The following is a 20,530-nucleotide window of genomic DNA, read 5'->3' on the forward strand; positions in this document are numbered from 1 at the left end:
GTCTCTTGGCACTAAATAGCACCTATATCCTAACAACTTTTTAAAAAAGTTTATTTATTTTGAGAAAGAGAGAGAGCACACATATGAGTGGGAAAGGGGCAGAGAGAGAGGGAAAGTCCCAAGCAGTCTCCATGCTCAGCATGGAGAGAGCAATGTGGGGCTGGATCTCATGACCATGAGATCATGACCTGAGCCGAAATCAAGAGTCAGTTGCTTAACCAACTGAGCCACCCAGGCGCCCCTATCCTAACAACTTTTACATTTCTAGCTGAGATCTCTGTTCCAAACTTCACATTTGCGTATCCAGCAGTCTGCTCAACATCTCCACTTGGGCCTCTCACACTCAACAGGCCCAACATGAACTCCTTTCCGCCTGCTCCTGAATCTCTTCCATCTTAGTTGATGGCAAATCTGGTCTTCCGGCTGCTCAGGGAAAGAAGCCTTGAGCCCCATCAGGTTCCCTCTTGTACTCTCATATGTGAAATCCATTCCTTTAGGAAATGCCATTGGCTCTCAACCTTCAGAGTGTATCCAGGGTACCACACTTCTTCCGCCTCCTCTGCTACCACTCTGGGGCTCCAGCCTTCAACAGCCCGTTAACATCCTGAAGTCTGCCAGTAATTTTCTAACTGCTTCTTTCCCTGCCTCTCTTGCACAACTTTCAACACAGTGGCCAGAATGATTCGTGTGATATTTAAGCCATATTATGTCATTTTTAAAAAACCCTGCAGAGTCTCCATTCACAGTGAAAGCCAGGGTTTTTATGAAGATCGACACAGGCCAGCCTCAGCGACTTTTCTGACTTCGTCTCCTGAGGCCCTATGCACGGCGGCTCTACTCCACACCTCTATCCTTTCCAGCACCCAGACAGCCTCCTCCTAGTCTCCATACTGGCTGTCTCCTCTGCTTTCTTCCCATTGTCAGCATACTTCCCTTTCTTACCTCCTTCTAGTCTTTACTTGGTTGTCATCTTCTCAATATGGCCTGCTTAGATACCCCCATTTTATTAAAAATTTTTTTTTTTACATTTATTTATTTTTGATAGAGAGAGACAGCACAAGTGGGCGAGGGGCAGAGATAGAAGGAGCCACAGAATCTGAAGCAGGCTCCAGGCTCCGAGCTGTCAGCACAGAGCCCGATGTGGGGCTCAAACTCACAAACTGCGAGATCATGACCTGAGCTGAAGTTGGACGCTTAACCGACTGAGCCACCCAGGCACCCCAGATCCCCCCATTTTAAAGTATACTTATTTATTTTGAGAGAGAATGCGAGCAAGTAGGGGAGGGGCAGAGAGGGAGAGAGAGAGAATCCCAAGCAGGCTCTGTGCTGGCAGTGCAGAGCCTGACATGGGGCTCGATCCCGTGAACTGTGAGATCATGACCTGAGCCGAAACCAAGAGTTTCGGCTACCCGGGTACCTCTAGACCACCCAGTTTTAATGTTTTTTTAATGTTTATTCATTTTTGATAGAGAGATAGAGAGACAGAGAGAAAGGAAGACACAGAAGCCAAAGCAGGCTCCAGGCTCTGAACTGTCAGCATGGAGTCTGAACTCCATGCAGGGCCTGAACTCACAGACCGTGAGATCATGACCTGAGCTGAAGTCGGATGCTTAACCGACTGAGCCACCCAGGCCCTGCCTAGATCACTCTATTTTAGATTGAAACCTGCACCATTTTCCCCACCACCCTCTTAGCAGGCATTCCTGACTCCTAGTTAACTTCTGCTCAGCAGTTTTTTTAACCATAGAAGTGATCACCTTCTAATTTATTATGTTTTCACTTATTTACTATGTTTTTTGTTTCTCTTCCCTAAATCTTCTCCTCCATACACACGCTACAATGTGAGGTCCTTGTGGGTGGAGGTTTTTATTTGTTTTGTTCACTGCTGTATCACAAGTACATTGGAAAGTGTCTGGTAAATGGTAGACACTCATTAAGTTTGTTCAATGAATGAATCCTGCAGTTGTATCCTTCTCTGTAAGTATATCACTTGCAAGTACTGGAAGGTTCAGAGTTTTAATGGGAAAGGGAGTGGTCAATGCATTCTTAACCCACTTGTTGGTTTTGCTCAGCTCTGTCACGTTCTACTGCAGAACTGAGATATAATTTTAAAATGGCATCATCATTCCCCACCCCCTCCAGCTTTGAGAAAAAGAGATACTTAGATATTCAAGGAGAGTCTGACTCTTGGTGATCAAGTGGCTTGCATCACACTTTGGTCTCCTTAGGAGTTCCTGGGTATATCATTCTCCACATTAAACATCAGCTATTTCAGCACTGACATGCTAGGTTCAGGGTATTTGAGATAACTGACTCTATCACTGAGATATGCCAGTTGACTAAGTCACCTGAAGTCATAGCAGTCGTCTTTGTTGGCATTATCAGTGCCGTGAAAACACTGCTTTTATCACATCTTTCATTTTGAAGACTTGTGTGTGCGTCTTTCTCCTTAGAAAACAGAATCATGTACCTTGTTCATTTCCTCATGTAGAATACTAAACAGGCATGTACTTATGGGCTGACATAATCAAATCCGTATTTTCTTCGAGAAAGAATCCAGATCAGGAAATGATATTTACCTCAGCCTTTCTCTAAGAATGTAGCAATGTGAGGACAGGTGTTTAAGCACAAATTCTTGCATAATGCGTAACGCCTAGGGGGCGCTACGGTGGGCACTTCAAGTGCATATTTCGATTTTGGTGGTGTCAGGATGCCTTTAGTAATTTTTTAACTCTTGGGCAAAAGACAGGTGACTGATTCTGATAGCTAACCTCTACGCCAGACTCTGCTCTAACTCTTTCTAGCCTTCTGGAGTAAAGAAAGACAGACAAATGCATTGGTGATGGCTCTGCGATGCGAATGAAAGGGGAGATAAAAAAGGAGGCGGCCCTCCTGAACTCACATTCCGCTTTTCCTGTGAAAACGTTCCTGTGATTTCCTAGCAATTCTCTTGACACTGAAGGATAAAAATTGCATTGTAGATGTAATGGTCTTAATTAGTAAAATTGACAAGAAAATACTTATCTCTTTATATTGAATGACAGAAAAACACAACTTAGGGAATTTGTCACTTATGATTGAACAGAATCACATTTTAGTCTTACATATTTGTCTCAGCCTGATTAGTTCACAGGCAGGTTTTTGTTTGGTTTCCTGGATCATGAATATTCTGAATTCCTAGCTTTTCTTATCAGCAAAGCAAAGCAATTTATAACATGGGGCCTGAACAAACAAAGTACTTTAGACTCTTTACAATTTCCCTATTATGGAAGCTGATTCTCTGCTTAAGAGGCAAACTCACTATTTTTTATTTCATATTTTTCTTGATCAGAGAGAGGATGTCTTCTTATTTTATTTCCTATAATTTTTATTATATCCTGATTTTTTTTTTTAAGGAAAGGAAGGCTGGCATCTTTAAATTCCGTAATACTAAGTCCAAGACACTTTTTCTACCTCTACGCATCTCCTAAAATAATCATTTATGCAAACAACTATGTCTTCTAAAAGAACACAAGGATTTGTCAAGCATTCCTCCGTTATAAACACTACATGTATGCCAAGAACCAGTTCATCCTTTGCAACTCAGCAGTTTCATCTAATAGTAAAGATGCATATGTACTATTATAAGTGGTGGTATTTGTGATAGAAAAGTTACCAAAAAGCTGTTCTGATTCTCTGTGAGTGTAATATAGTTGTCATCAATTCTGTGTTAATCACAAGAGTCTTATCCATAAATAGTGCAGTGTGTACCCTTTGGCCCTTATATGGAATACAGCTTTGAAAAATGCCTTTTTTTGGCAAGGGAATTAAAAGCAAAAATGAACTATTGGGACCTCATGAAGATTAAAAGCTTCTGCACAGCAAAGGAAACAATCAACAAAACTAAAAGGCAACGAACGGAATGGGAAAAGATATTTGCAGATGACATATCGGACAAAGGGCTAGTATTCAAAATCTATAAAGAGCTCACCGAACTCCACACCCAAAAAACAAATAATCCAGTGAAGAAATGGGCAGAAAACATGAAGAGACACTTCTCTAAAGAAGACATCCGGATGGCCAACAGGCACATGAAAAGATGCTCAACGTTGCTCCTCATCAGGGAAATACAAATCAAAACCACACTGAGATATCACCTCACGCCAGTCAGAATGGCCAAAATGAACAAATCAGGAGACTACAGCTGCTGGAGAGGATGTGGAGAAACGGGAACCCTCTTGCACTGTTGGTGGGAATGCAAACTGGTGCAGCCACTCTGGAAAACAGTGTGGAGGTTCCTCAAAAAATTAAAAATAGACCTACCCTATGACCCAGCAGTAACACTGCTAGGAATTTACCCAAGGGATACAGGAGTACTGATGCATAGGGGCACTTGTACCCCAATGTTTATAGCAACACTCTCAACAATAGCCAAATTGTGGAAAAAGCCTAAATATCCATCAACTGATGAATGGATAAAGAAATTGTGGTTTATATACACAATGGAGTACTACGTGGGCAATGAGAAAGAATGAAATATGGCCCTTTGTAGCAACATAGATGGAACTGGAGAGTGTGATGCTAAGTGAAATAAGCCATACAGAGAAAGACAGATACCATATGGTTTCACTCTTATGTGGATCCTGAGAAACTTAACAGAAACCCATGGGGGAGGGGAAGGAAAAAAAAAGAAAAAAAAGAGGTTAGAGTGGGAGAGAGAGCCAAAGCGTAAGAGACTCTTAAAAACTGAGAACAAACTGAGGGTTGATGGGGGGTGGGAGGGAGGGGAAGGTAGGTGATGGGCATTGAAGAGGGCATCTTTTCAGATGAGCACTGGGTGTTGTATGGAAACTAATATGACAATATATTTCATATAATAAAAAAAAAAGAAAAAGAAAAATGCCTTTTTTTCTTTTGGTTTCTTACATGACTTAAGTGACAAAATTGATTTTGGGACACTAAGCATTATTATTGTTATTGTTCCATAGAAGATATTGCACTTTTGAAAACAAACCCAAGGCATTAATGGCTTCACATCACCATGGTTTTCTCATGGCTGCAGTGAGTTTTTCTGGGTCCCTGGGCAGCTGGAGGAAGGCGAGGAGAGAGAGGACCGCTGGCGATGCTTCCTCTTTCTAACCTTGATGAGGATGTGGCCTTGCAATTGCAAGCCTTGCTTAATTTGGTTCAGCAATGACAAGAGTGTAAATATATTTGTAAAAATATATTTCCTTCAAAAAAGGGAAAAGTGTCTCATTGTGTGGATTTGTTCTGGATGGCAATGGAAGCCCCCCCCCCCCAAAAAAAAAGAAAAAAGAAAAAGTGGCAAAAACAAGAACTGTCATCTTTGCACTTCTGGCTGGGGCCCTCCCTGACATACAAGTGTTACTGGAGACATAGGCCCCAAGAACAAGAGAAGAATCCATCATGATGGGCTATGCCTGTGTCTGTCTCAGGTCACTGCTGTGCTTCTTTTAAGGTCCATATCCTTTGCCAAAAATGTTAGAAATTTGTGTAGGTGTATGGGTGTATGTATGGGTGTGCCCTCCACCCACACCTCCCAAACCTATTTTGTGTGGATAACACACTAAGAATTAGGTGTTAATAAAGTTATTGGTTCAATCAATTCCAATTTCAGATATTCATCATCGTATTTCTTTCATCGTAGTTTATTTTTTAGGTCCTTAGCTAAATCACTGCATGAGCAAGTTCACTTGTACCAGTAATGTTCCCACTTAAGTCCCTTTTTTATTTATATTTACAACATTAGTGTGAGTGGTATTATATTTTCAAATGTTTAAATGGTTTTATTGGGGTAGCTTGATTTACAGTAAACTGCACATATGTAGAGTGTACAATTTTATAACTTGCATAGATGTATATGCCTGTGAAACTGTGAAACATTTTACAATTAAGATAGTGAATGTGTCCATCATCCCCAAATGCTACCTTGTGCTCATTGCTAATTCCAATTAGCTTCTGGGTTTTTCAACTCCACATCCACAGGCAACCATTGATCTGCTTTCTGTTATTGTAAATTAGTTTGCATTTTCTGGAATTTAAATATAAAAGGAATCCTCTAGGATGCACTCTTTTTTGTCTGGCTTCTTTCACTCACTATAATTATTTTGAGACTCATCTATGTTATGTGTATTAATTTTTTCCCATTTTTATTGTTGAGTAGTATTCTATCACAGGGGCATACACCAATTTCTTTATTCTGTTGGTGAACATTTGTATTGTTTCTAGTTGTTGGCTACAACAAAGAAAGTAATTGTTAGCATTAACGTCCAAGACTTCATATGGGTTAATGCTTTAATTTCTCTTGGATAAATACTTAGGAGTGGAATGGCTTGATCATATCATAGCTGTATCTTTAACTCATGAAACTACCAAGCTGTTTTACAAAGTGTTTGCACCATTTTACACTCCTACCAGCAATGAATGAGAGTTCCAGTTTCTCCAAATTCCTGAGAATAGTTTTTATGGTCAGTCTTTTAATTTTAGAGTTTCTAATAGGTGTGCATAGTGGAATCTTCTTGTGGCTCTTTAAAAAAATTTTTTTTAATGTTTATTCATTTTTGAGAGAGCTGGAGAGTGAGCAGGGGAGGGGCGGAGAGAGAGAGGGAGACACAGAATCTGAAGCAGGCTCCAGGCTCTGCTCGAACTCATGAACTGGGAGATCATGACCTGAGCTGAAGTTGGAGGCTTAATCAACTGAGCCACCCAGGTGCCCCATCTTCTTGTAGTTCTAATTTTTATTTCCTTAATGACTAATGACGTTGAGCTAATGACTATTGGCTAATGTATTTGCACTTATTTGCCATCATATATATTCTCTGGTGTGATATCCATTCACATGTTTGGCCTGTTTTGAATTAACCAATATAAAGGAAATATTTTTTTTATTTCTATATTCTGGATGTAGTTTCATTGATTTGTCTCTGTTGTTATCTCTTCCACTGATTTCAACTGAATTTTTATTATTTCTTTTGTTTACTTTGCATTTAATTTGTTCTCTTTCTAGTTGTTAAGAGAGAAGCTGTGGTCATTGAATTGAGACTTATTTTTAAAATATCACTGTTTAGTGATAGAAACATCCCCTTTAGTACTGCCTTTGTTGCATTCCACATCCACAAATATTGTGTTTTCATCTTCATTTTTTTCAAAATACTAATTTTCCATTTCGACTTATTTGACCCATGAGTTACTTAGAAGCACAATTCAGAGAGAGAATTCAATGTAAATGGAGAAATAAATACCCACAGTAAATGCCCTGGAGGGGAAGCCAGTGTGGACAGGGAGAGACTGAACAGAAAGGATGGAGTGTAGAGGATCCCAGCAGTGGTGAGGTTTTGGTAAAATTACTCCCAGAAAGGGGGTTTTACCATAAGTGAGAAATTTCAGGAACAGGTGTGAGTCTTCATAAGTTAAGCTACCAAAGAAGTGAAATACATAGACTTGAGCATGTAGAAAGCCAGAGCAGCGGTCCTGGGAAGGCTCTATTTTTGCAGGTCCCTTGAAAGGGACGGATATTTCTGGGTGGCTTGGTGGTAAAGATGAAGAAGGAAGCAAATAGAGGAAATAAACCATGCTATACAAATAAAAGTAAATCAATGAGCTAGAAAATACTCTAACCTCTTAGGACTCGACCCCCAAAGAAATTGTACTCTCTGTGCCAAGAGAGGGAAGTATTCTCTTGAACTAAGAAGCCCAGTGGACTCTTTGAAAGAGAGTTTCAACTCCCTGTATAGATGGAGGTCAATTGCTGATCTAGAAAAACAGAAGAAATTCTTAAATGAAAGAAAATTAAAATTAAAGAGTCATTCTAAAATGACTCTTTGAAAGAGAGTTTCAACTCCCTGTATAGATGGAGGTCAATTGCTGATCTAGAAAAACAGAAGAAATTCTTAAATGAAAGAAAATTAAAAGCATTTGCAAAACAACTCCAAAAAAATTTAGAAAGTCCAAATGCATATTATTAAGCCAATAAAAATAATTCCCTATGATGAAAATGAAAGACGAGAATGGTAACATGATGCTACAACAGGAATTAAATAGTATTAAAGAAACACTTTGAGAGATTAAAGAACACTTTGATTCAAAATTTAAAATTTTGACTCAAAATTAAAAACTCAGACATGAACCAAAAAAATTTAAAACGACAAAAGTGAAATGACACTTGATCAAATTTAGGAAAAAATTTGAAGGAAAAGGATGAATAATGTAAGAAATAAAAAACTGAATTATATGTCCACAGAGGATAATGTACTAAAATAATAGAAGAAAGAAATAAATGTAATTAAGAAAGAGGTCAGAACAATAAGGGAAAACACAAGAAGATCCAAAGTACCGAATATTGGAATGTCTCAAGAAAAAATTTCATGATTGGGATGAAACTAATACTTAAAACTGTAATCTAAAAAAAAACTGTAAAAAAAAAAAGCTCTCTATAGCAAACATTACGCTGTATGTTTGGAAAGTTGATCAGTAATGATCAGCTCAGGGACATATCCTGGTGAAACTTAGACTTTAAAGATAAGGAGAAAAAAAAATAACTCTCGGCCTCCAGGCAAACAAGATCATATAACTGATGAAGGAAAGGGAATCAGAGTGGTATCAAATTTCTTTCCAGCAACCCATGAAGCATGAACAAAAAGGAACGTCATTTTCGAGAAAGGCAAGGAAAGATAAGAGATAGCCAGGGACTTTATGTCCAGACAAACTGTTCTCGAAGTATCAGAGCTATACACAACAATTTAAAATATTCAGAAACTTAGGGAATACTCCATTCACAGTCCTCCCTGAAAAATCTATGAGAGATGAACTTCACCTCCACCAGGAGTGACTGGGGAGCTTTGGCAAAAGGCTAGTTCCTGCTAGCCTTTGCCTGCACTCTGACCCTAGGGAAGGTCTGAGTTCCTCTCTGTCTGCCTTCCATACTGAGATCAACCAGGCAGAGCTGTTTTCTAGTGAGGGCTGCCTATGTGTATGTTGCTAAATCCTAAAAAATACAAACTGAAAATATGTTGCTCATTTAAATAGGACAATACGGTCTCCATGGATTCCTTCCCCAGTTGTGGTTGTTTAAGATAATAGACAATGGAATGACAAATGGAAGGTAGGAAAGGGCAGGAGGCTGTGGTCTGTCCATGAAAATTTGTGGAGGAGAATTAATGAATTTGAGTCCTACAGATATGAGCAGACTGTTGTGCATGGAGAAAACAACAAAGAAGGTGAGCAGTTCTAATTTTTTCCAGTGTTTTTCCCTTGAGTAATTGTATGCCTTTGCTGGTTGACAGAGACAGTGTTCTGTGCACTTGCAAATTATGCTAAATTTTTGGGATGCAGTGTGTGTGTGTGTGTGTGTGTGTGTGTGTGGTGTGTGTGTGTGTGTGTGTGTGTGTGTGTGTGTGAGTTTTATAAACATCCTCAGCACACATAGCATCCTCGATGCCATTAGTGGGGAATGGGCATCCCTGAATGGTTTTAGGGGTTTCTTTCCTGTTTACATTCCCTATCATATGAACCCTGCTATTTAAAATGTGGCTGGTACCAGCATTATTGACATTATTGAGGAGCTTTCTAGAGATGCAGAATCTGTCCATTTCTAAAATGTATCTCCAACTTGAATACACGTAAAAATTATCTGGAGATGTGAAACTCTGATTTTGGTTCAGAAGTCTAGGGTGAGGCATGAGATTATGCATTTTTAACAAGCTCTCAAGTCATTACAATGTTTCTTTGGTCCTTGCACCATAATAGACTGTCTACACTCAGTCCCCTTCTGGAGGGGTTTGTTGAAGGAACACTTTCTGCTATCCCCTGGCAAACTAGTGTCCTGTGTTTGCTATGAGCAGTAAGGCATTGTGAGGGGAGAGAGTCTCCTACTAATCTCCTGAGGACCTAGGACTAGGTTTTGTCTATGGTATTTATTCTTAGACTACATTTCCTTTTTCTCGTCTTCTCAGGAAGTTGCACGGTCATGAGTCACAGTTATTTATACCTGTCTTAAAGATGTTAGTGATCTCTTGCCCACTGCATAGATTCATGAAAGGACTGGCTCTTAATAGGTAAGTGAATTTATTTTGTAAGTCATCAGTAGGAATATAATGAAGTGAAATCCCACAAACAAAAAACAGAGCTACTTGATCCTGATTATAATCCCATAGAGCCTTTCATTATCATTGCATGGGGCCTTTAAAAAAATGCAGTTTCTGGGGTGCCTGGGTGGCTCAGTCTGTTAAGCGTCCAGCTCTTGCTTTTGGCTCAGGTCATGATCTCACGGTTCGAGCCCTGCGTCAGACTGTCTGCTGACAGTATGGAACCTGCTTGGGATCTTTTCTCTCCCTCTCTGTCTGTCCTTCTGTGTGTTCTCTCTCTCTCTCTCTCTCTCTCTCTCAAAAATAAATTAATAAACTTAAAATAAAAAATACAATAAAAATACAGATCAAAATACAACATCCATTCTTGATAAAAACCCTCAACAAAGTAGGGATAGATGGAACATATCTCAACATCATAAAGGTCATATATGAAAGACCCACAGCTAATATCATCCTCATTGGGGAAAAACTGAGAGCCTTTCCCCTATGGTCAGGAACAAGACAAGGATGTCCACTTTCATCATTACTATTTAGCAGAATACTAGAAATCTCAGCCTCAGCAGTCAGACAACAAAAAGAAACAAAAGGCATCCAAATTAGTAAGGAAGAAGTTAAACTTTCACTATTTGCAGATGACATGATACTCTATATGGAAAACCTAAAAGACTCCACCAAAAAATTGCTAGAACTGATACACGAATTCAGCAAAGTTGTAGGATACAAAATCAATGTGCAGAAATCTGTTGCATTTCTACACACCAATAATAAAGCAGCAGAAAAAGAAATCAAGAAATAGATCCCATTTACAATTGCACCAAAGACAATAAGATGCCTAGTAAGGGAAAAGCATTCTATACTCATGGATTGGAAGAACAAACATCGTTAAAATGTCTATATTTCCCAAAGCAATCTGTACATTTAACTTAATCCCTACCAAAATACCACCAACATTTTTCACAGAGCTAGAACAAACAATCCTAAAATTTGTATAGATCCACAAAAGACCCTGAATAGCCAAAGAAATCTTGAAAAAGAAAAACAGACCTGGAGGCATCATGATTCTGGATTTCAAGTGATATTACAAAGCTGTAGTCATCAAGACAGTATGGTACTAGCACAAAAACAGACACATAGATAAATGGAACAGATAGAATACATACAACTATATGGTCAATTAATCTTTGACAGAGCAGGAAAGAATATCCAAAGGGGGAAAAAAATCTCTTCAGCAAATGGTGTTGAGAAAACTGTACAGCAACATGAAGAAGATTGAAACTGGACCACTTTCTTACACCATACACAAAAATAAACTCAAACTGGATGAAAGACCTAAATGTGAGACAGGAAACCATCAGAATCCTAGAGGATAACATAGGCAGCAACCTCTTTGACCTTGGCTGGAGTAACTTCTTAACTAGACATGTCACTGAAGGCAAGGGAAACAAAAGCAAACATGAACTATTGGGACTTCAACAAGATAAAAATCTGTGCAGTGAAGGAAACAATCAACAAAACTAAAAGCCTCCAGAATGAGAAAAGATATTTGCAAATGATATCTGATAAAGAGTTAGTATCCAAAATCTAAAGAACCCAAAAAACAAAACACCTAGTTAAGACATGGGCAAAAGACATGAATAGACACTTTACCAAAGGAGATACCCAGGTGGCTAACAGACAGGAAAAGATGCTCAACATCACTAATCATCAGGGAAATGCAAATCAAAACCATGATGAGATACCACCTTATACCTGTCAAATGACTAAAATAACGACACAAGAAAAAACGGGTGTTGCCGAGGATGTGGAAAAAGGGGAACCCTCTTGAACTGTTGGTGGGAATGCAAACTGGTGCAGCCACTCTGGAGAACAGTATAGATGTTCCTCAAGAAACTAAAAATAGAAGTACCCTATGATCCAGCAATTGCACTATTAGGTATTTATCCAAAGGATACAAAAACACAGATTTGAAGGGGTACATGCACCACAATGTTTATAGCAACTTTATCAACAATAGCCAAACTATGGAGAGAGCCCAAATATCCACTGACTGATGAATGGATAAAGAAGATGTGGTGTATATATAGACAGTGGAATATTAGTCAGCCACCAAAAAGAATTAAATCTTACCGTTTGCAATGACGTGCACGGAGCTAGAATGTATTATTCTAAGTGAAATAAGTCAATTAGAGAAAGACAAATACCATGTGATTTCACTCATGTCGAATTTAAGAAACAAAATGGATGAGCATATTGGAAGGTGAGGGAAGAGGAGAGTGAAACAAACCACAAGAGACTCTTGATGAGAACAAACTATGGGTTGATGGAAGGAGGTGGGTGGAAGATGGGCTAGATGGGTAATGGGTACTAAGGAGGGCATTTGTGATGAGCACTGGGTGTTGCATGTAAGTGATGAATCGCTGAATTCTATTCCTGAAACCAATATTGCACTGTATGTTAACTAACTAAAATTTATATTTAAAAAAGGGAAAAAAATAAATGGCAAATGTTGACCCTCAAAAAAAAACCCACTAAAAATGTGGTTTCCTAGGTCTTACTGGAGAAACATTCAATTAAATGAGGGCAGGCAACATGTGTCTGATTTTGAAAAATTTCACTAATGATTATAATGCAGCCAGTTTGAGAACACTCCTCTGTGTAAACAATTACCCTAAAATTGTATAACCAGGTAGTTCAAGGCCAAACACACAAAAAATGTTCAAGCGTAATTAGAATACTGAGGATTCAAATAACCCAATTAGCAAGCTTGGTCTAATGGAGAAGTATAGAACTGTGTACTCAGTAACTGAAAAATATGCATTTTTTCAAACACATGTAATAATTATCAAAATCATTCCTATTACTCAAGGTTTAACAAATGTGAGAGAATGATTAGTACACAGATCATATTTTCTATTAATAATGCAATTATAATAGGTTTCAAAAGTGTTTTTTTTTACTAAAAAAGTCCAACATGTTAAGAAATTAAAAACATACTCTTCTAAATAACTCATAGGTCAAAAATAAAATCCTAATGAATACTGGAAAATACTTAGAATGGAAAAATTATAAAACCACTGAATATCAAAGTCTGTGGGATACAGAGAAGTGGATTCAAGCTTATGTTAGGAAAAGGAGAAACTTGAAAACCTGTAAAGTAAGAATCCAACTTAAGAAATTTGAACGTGAATAACAGACTAAAAACAAAAAAGAACAGAAAAAAAGGAAATATAGTGCAAAGCTAGTTCTTTGAGAAGATCACTTGAAAACTGTTCAGAAAGATCAAATAAAGAATTAAATGGAAAAGCAATATTAAGAATAAAAAGAGGACATGCCTAAATGTATAACAGAGATTAAAAGTTATAAGTTAGGCACAAATGGGACTTGTCTATAGATTTGAAAATCAAAACAAAGTTACTAGAAAATGTAATTTATCAAAATCGAACCGAGAAACAACCAACTCAATATAACCAGAGGTTAAAAAAGTCTTCCCTCTTAAAAAACAAAAGCAACAATAACAAAAGCAGCAACCACAAAAGACCAAGATGGTTTTTTACATTTGAATTGTAACAAACATACAAGTAATAAGACTATTCTAATAGTATACAAATTCTACTAGATAACCTAATCTTATTTGATAAGAAAAATAAAAACCTATGACAGTACAAGAAAGAAAATTATAGGCGAATCTTACTCATCAATATAGATACAAAATCTTAAAAAATTTTTAAATGAATATATAGTATACAAAAAGATAATGTATCATGTCTGATATGAACTGTCCAAGGAAAACATTGATGACCTAACATTAGATCGTTATTACTGTATTCCACCACATTAAAGAATTAAAGAAGAACAGGAAGTTAATAGATAGACTCTATCCATAATGTTCACATGCATTTAGTAAAAAAAACAAAACAAAACAAAACAAAACAAAAAAAAAACAAAAAAAAACAAAAACCAAGAAAACCCCCAAAAACCAACCTAGAAAAATCAAGAGTAATGGTAATAGAAAGAAACTTTTTGAATCAAGTAAAGGGTATCTGTAAACCACTTACTGCATAGAATTTATTCAGTGTGAAAGTCTAAAAAATTTCTCTTTACATTCAGAAGTAATCTGTGCTTTTAGTCTTGTTCCAGAGGTCCTAGCTAGTGCAATAAGACAAGAAAAGAAGAAAAACTTATAAAGCAGAAGAAAACTGTTAGTATTTGCATATGATATGAATGTAAATACAGCTAACCCTAAAGATTTTAAAGGCAAGTATATAAATAATAAGAATGAGTTGAAATTTGTTAAGATTAAATTTTACATCCAAAAATAAATTGTATTAATGTATGCCAGCAACAAAGAGTAGAAAATGTCATTATTTTAAAAGCTGAATTTAATAAGAACAACCAAAAATGTAACGAATCAAAGAATAAATTTAACAAAGGGCATATAAGGCCTCTAATGAGGAAATTATAAGTTTTTATTATATTAAAGAAAATTAAAATAGGTGGAGAAATATATCAAGTTCAGGGGAGACTCAGTAATTTTTTTCAAGTTTATTTATGTATTTTGAGAGAGAGAGAGAGAGAGAGAGAGAGAGAGAGAGCAAGCAGGGAAGGGGTAGCGAGAGAGTGAAAGAGAGAATCCCAAGCAGGCACTGCAATGTCAGCACAGAGCCCTCCCTATCTGTGGCTCAAACCCACTGACCATGAGATCATGATGTAAGCCAAAATTAAGAGTCAGATGCTCAACTGACTGAACCATGTAGGCACCCCAGGAGACTCAATAAGTTTTAAATGCCAATTTCCCATCTCCCCTAATAGGACCCCTTTGATTTGAATAATAATCCTTACAGGATTTTTCTTGGAACTAAACAAGACGATTATTAAACTTATTAAGAGAATGATGTCAAGCAGAGTCAAAACACATTTCAACAGGATGAAAAAGTTGATAGAAAATTCCCTACTGAATATCATGACTTGATACAAAGCTATTCGGTATTGTTGGTTAAAGAATAGATAAATAAAACAAGAAACAGGACTCCAAGTCCAGAAATGAAACAAAACAAAACAAAACAAAACAAAACAAAACAAACTCGGACTGTAATGGAGCCAATATTGCAGACTTTTAAAAACATAATTGTGTTCAGATAGTTGGTTATATACATAGAAAATGGAATTAGATTCATATCTTATATATTTCACAAAATTCAGTTCTAGGTGGATTAAATACTTTCATCAGAAAGGAAATACTTAAAAAAATTGTAGTAAGAAATGTAAGAAAATATTTCTACGACTTTGAGATAGAGCAGTATTTTTTAATCAAGACACAAAAAAGCCCAAACTGTATACTTGATTAATGTGACTACGATAAAATAAAGAGACCTGCTTATCAGACCAGAAATAGGGGAAAAAGACAAATTATATAAACTATGAGAAGTTACTTTTCACAGATATAACTAGCAAACTACTGGTATCCAGAGCATACAAATAACTCCCCCAATTCAATAAGAATCAGGCAAGTCCACAGAGTAAAATAATGAACAAAAGACACAAATAGTCATGTTACAGAAGAGGAAATGTGAGGGCAATAAACATATGAAGATATACCCACACTCATCAGTGTTAAGGAAAGACATATTAAATGCAATATCAGATAACAATGTATATTTTCCTGAATGGCAAAAGTGAATAAAGTTGATGTCAAATGATACAAATAATTGGTTATAATGTGGAGCAATGCTTATTTTTATAAACTTATGGAGGAAGGTTGATTTGGTAAAATTACTTTGGCAAGCAATTTGGCATTAAGTAGCAAACCTGAAAATGAACCTTTCCCTGTGCCCTGGATATTCTCTACAACACAGGGACACTCTTGGGCATGTGGGAGAAGAGTCATGAATGGTGCCATCGATTTGTATTATCTATAGTGTCAGAAAACTGTGAATAAATGTCAGTTGAGACAAAAATGGGAAAAAATGGTGTTATGATCATACAAAGAAATACTACAATACTATAGTAATACAAAAGTGAGAATTAAATGTATTACATAGGTGAATCTCCCAAAAAAAAAAGGAAAAGAGGAAAAAAAAGTTTAAGAACTTAATTTGAATAACACTTTTGTAAGTTAAAAAAACAAAATAAAATACATAAGAGCAAAAAATATTAGGATAATTGCATATGTGCGAAAGCTATTTGGAAAAGCGAAGGAATGATCAATTTAAAAATTCAGGAATGCAGTTAAATTTAGATGGGAGAGAGGAGGATATAACTGCAGATTTTCACACTGAAAACTTCAATACCGCTGGGAAAGTTCTATAACTTAAATCTGGTGAGTTCATGGATATTTGTGTTTATATCTTACTTAAATTATTTAAATGTATCAAGTATTTGATAATAAAATCTTTGAAATGAATGACTCAATCAAATATGTTTTTAGGTATTAAAAGTAATTTAAAAAGTCACAAAAACAGATCCTCCAAAGCTAAGGTGAAACTTTGTATTATCCCAAATCTTGAGGCACCTGGAATGAGTCAGTGTAACGTTCTTGTCCTCACCTAGAAAATGAGTCCATTAAACACTGGAGTGAAGGGCTTCAACAACCCACAGTTAGTTAAATCCAATTGATTGTTATTTTTTTCTCTCATTCTAACTCTGGGCCAGATATCTGCTTCCTAATTACTTTAATTTCCTGAGACTACACCTTACTTTGGCTTCTAAAACATCCTCACCTAATTTTTGTATTTCCTTACCACTTCAGGACACTTGGCAGTCTCTATCGATCATGGAAAAAAGAAACCATAGTAGGTATTTCAGCAAAGAGAATTTAATATGGAGAACTGGCTACGTGGGTGTTTGAGCACGGCAAAAGGAACAGGGAAGACAGGAGCGGTCTTAACATCCTAAGGGCTGGAAACACAAGGGATAGGCTGGGGCTGCCAGAACTAGAATCTTAGAGGACAGTCCTGCAGAGTCTAGGCTGAAACTTTTGAGTGGATCCCATCCTGGTGTGATAACACTTCAGAAGCTCTGAGAAGAGCTTAGGCAGAGCTGGGCTCAGACAGGGGGAGCATGAAGTTGCTGCATGATACTGCAAGAGGACCAACACCACTGGAGACTGGAACCATCTGTGACTGTCTAGGGGGAAGGGCTGCCATGGCGGCATCACTGACAGAATCAGCAAGGGAACAGGAGACAAGAGAGAACAAGTCTGTCCCCATTCTTCAGCTTTCGGGTTTCCCTCTAGTTCCTCCTATTGGCAGAACCTAAAAGGGAAACCAGCCTGCCAGGAATAAGTGTTTTCAGGGTTCTGGCTCCAGCATCACAAAACAAAGACAGTGACACAAAGTATCAGACAGTGGATTTGAAGCTTTGGGAACATAGCTTAATGAGTATCACTGCTTCCAGGTCTTTATGCTTCAAAGAGAACGTCAGAGCTTGGACGTTGGTTCATTTCTTTTATCCCCCTATACTCCTTTATGTAGTGTCATCTGGTCTCAGGCTTTCTAGATCAGATAAAATCACATGACTACCAAATGAATTTCTCCAGCTTCCCCTTGAACTCCAGATTTGTATATGCACATATGTGTTTGACAACTCTAATCGAATACTCGAAAATCAGCTGCAAACTCCATGCTTGCAAAATGGAATTCTTTTAGTTCAGGACCTGGTTCTCCTCTGTTAATGTTACCGCCACCCACACAGTTGTTTAAGCAAGAAACCCAGGCATCACTCTTGCCTTCTTCCTCGATGTCATCTCTCTTCACACCCAGCCCATCAAAATTCTTGAGGTTTAACCTCCAACATACACTCAGATCCCTCAGCCTCACCCAACGTGCATGGCCATAGCAGTGCTGCAAATTGCTTTGCACATGGACCACAGCAGTAGCTTTCCAGTAGCTCTTCCTGCTAAAGTTTTTCATCCCTTTCAACTCACTTCTCACACAGGAATCTAAGTGAACTTTAAAAATGATAAATTATATCACGTCACTCCCTCATGTAAAATCTGTTGGATTTCTATTAACATGACCAAAAAGATCTCTAGGAGCCAACATTATCTGGACCCTGCTTTTTTTGTCCTCATTTCATGCTGTTCTCCTTTTGGCTTGCTGCTGTCTGTCCACAATGGCCTACAATGCCCTGCCAGTGCATGGCTGGCCTCCAATCATTGGTCAGATGTTAGCATAAGCATCACTTCTATACAGAGGTCTTTCCTTATCATCTATGTAAAGTAGCCATCTTGCCTTCTAGTTAATGTCTATTGTGTCCTACTGTTTATTAGCCTTCATATTAATCCTTGCATTTGACATGTTTTTGACTAATAGCTGAACTCTGACATCATCAATCTGTCTTTAAACCACTGTATCTTTAGGGTTGATAACAGTGTCTAGTACATAATAGGTGTTAAATATTTGTTGAATTCATGAAGGCTAGGAGAGCAGTCCAGCTTTCAACCATGCCCATGCTCATTGTTCAGGGTGAATTTAGTAAAACAAAAAAAGAAAAAAACGAGATGTGATGAGAATCTTATGATAACACAACAACATGTTCAGTTTTTTAAAGTTGAAAGTGGCATAAAATCTCTCATGTCTAGAAAGTAGCTTAGAAAGGTTTGTTCTGTAATTAGTGCATGCAAAGACACCACCTCCTACCCAACCATTTATACCTTCAAACTCCTCCTGGCCACCCCCCCCCTCCCCCCAGCTGGAGCTGCTGATGAGAACCAGCTCACCAAAGCCTCTGGACAGAGTTCATGTTCTCCATTTGATTAAAAGAGGCTACACTGACCCTATTGCTGATGGTCCTTTTGACCCTGATGATTTATATTTTTCCCAGTGGTGGTCCACCACATGGTTCAGCAGACAAACCCTGGGTCTGACAGATTCGGGTTTAAATCCAGTTTTCCCTACTCACTTACTTGGCATCTCTGAGCTCCAATTTCCTCATTTGTAATGTGCCAATAGTAATATTTATGTCATGTTTGTGAAGAGTAAAAGAAATAAAATGTGCAAAGTATCTAAAAAAAAGTATCTGGCATAAAATAGGAGTGGGATCACTAGGAATTATGTAAAACTATTCTTGCAGTGTTTAGAATGTAGGACTACTGTGTGAATATTGGCCCACCTCTTTTGCTTCTCTTTGTATTCACTGGAAAGGAACAGTTCTCCTTCTGTTGGCTAACGATCTTATCTTTGCTCCCCATGATCCTTTATTTGGCCATGTCTACCTTGCTCTTGACCAGGGAGGCCTACACAGGCTGCACCAGGGGCCCCTGGACCCTGGCAGGGGCTGACATAGACCACTGGCAAGAGTGAGGAAGGACATGTATTCCTCAGCTCCCTCCCTGCAGGGTTGCCAGGGGGGCCCTGGCTCTATCCACAGATACCAGCCCTGACAGTGGGCCTTCAGCAGGGCATCCTTTTTGTCTCCGGGTTGCTACGTCTGTTCCTTCCTCTTGTTCCTTCAGATCTAAAGAGAGTACTTCTTACTAACTCAAGATACCATTTCCCTCAATCACTTCCCTACATCCTGCACACATCCTTGTCAGCAGTCCCTTTATGAAGCACTCCATGGATTTTTCTGATTTGGGCATACTATCTGTTTCTGCCAGAATCAGGCTGATAATATCTCTCTAAATAGCGGAGAGTGTGGTCTCAGACCTAATTCCACACTCTGTCTGGTCTGAACATGCACAGGCACACACACACACACACACACACACGCACGCACATGCATACACAGGTGTGCTGGTCTTTGCCATTTCCCCCTTGAGTGTGTCACCGAGTCTTCAACTGCTTTACTGGAGCTGTGCTCATTTGGTCCATTGTAGTCACCAGCAGCCCACCTGGTCCAAAAGGCCCACTGCCAAGGATACTCCCATGGAGGGCTGTGATGTGCTCTCTGGTTACATCTCCAATTTGTCTTTTGACACAAGTCCTAATCTGAGGAGGTACTGTCAGTTTTCCCAGTCCGGGGACAGCGCTGATGCTGTGGGCCTCTGACGTTTGAGGAATGAGATGTCAGACACTTCTCCAACTGAAACACTTCCCTGGGCTCTATCTACATTCTTTTTCTGCGCTCCTCTGCCAGGATGGGGAACAAAGGTTTTGTTTGCAGAGCCACTGACACTGTTAAGTGGCAGCACAGAATGAATGGCAAAGAGGCTGGCATTGTGGGTCTCAACCTGGCTTTCTTCAGTAGATGGTAGTACCTAATAATGCCAGATATTTGGTGGTAAGGTACATGGGATGCTATTGTTTAATAATTCCTGCACCCACGCAGAGATGGCTCTAATGCGTAAGCTAAAAGCATTATTCATAGTTACTTATAGATCCCAAATTGCTGATATTTTTAACATTTGAAAAATATATTAAAGAGGATTTTTTTTCAATGTTTATTTATTTTTGAGACAGAGAGAGACAGAGCATGAACGGGGGAGGGGCAGAGAGAGGGAGACACAG

The 20,530-nt window shown here is 38.3% G+C and overlaps 1 long non-coding RNA gene across 3 annotated transcripts in view; it reads left to right on the forward strand.

The window, feature by feature from the left end:
- LOC111557097 overlaps positions 1-20,530 on the forward strand; it is a 270,869-nt gene that overhangs the window by 139,414 nt on the left and 110,925 nt on the right. Inside the window, exon 4 of one of the 3 annotated variants that reach the window (XR_006587059.1) lies at positions 9,951-10,052. The exons of the other annotated variants lie outside the window; for them this stretch is intronic. This is a non-coding gene — a long non-coding RNA (uncharacterized LOC111557097). The remainder of the gene's footprint in view (positions 1-9,950; positions 10,053-20,530) is intronic. 3 annotated transcript variants of the gene reach the window in all.

The sequence above is a fragment of the Felis catus genome, chromosome D2 (genome assembly GCF_018350175.1).
Source record: "Felis catus isolate Fca126 chromosome D2, F.catus_Fca126_mat1.0, whole genome shotgun sequence".
Taxonomy (NCBI): Eukaryota; Metazoa; Chordata; class Mammalia; order Carnivora; family Felidae; genus Felis; species Felis catus.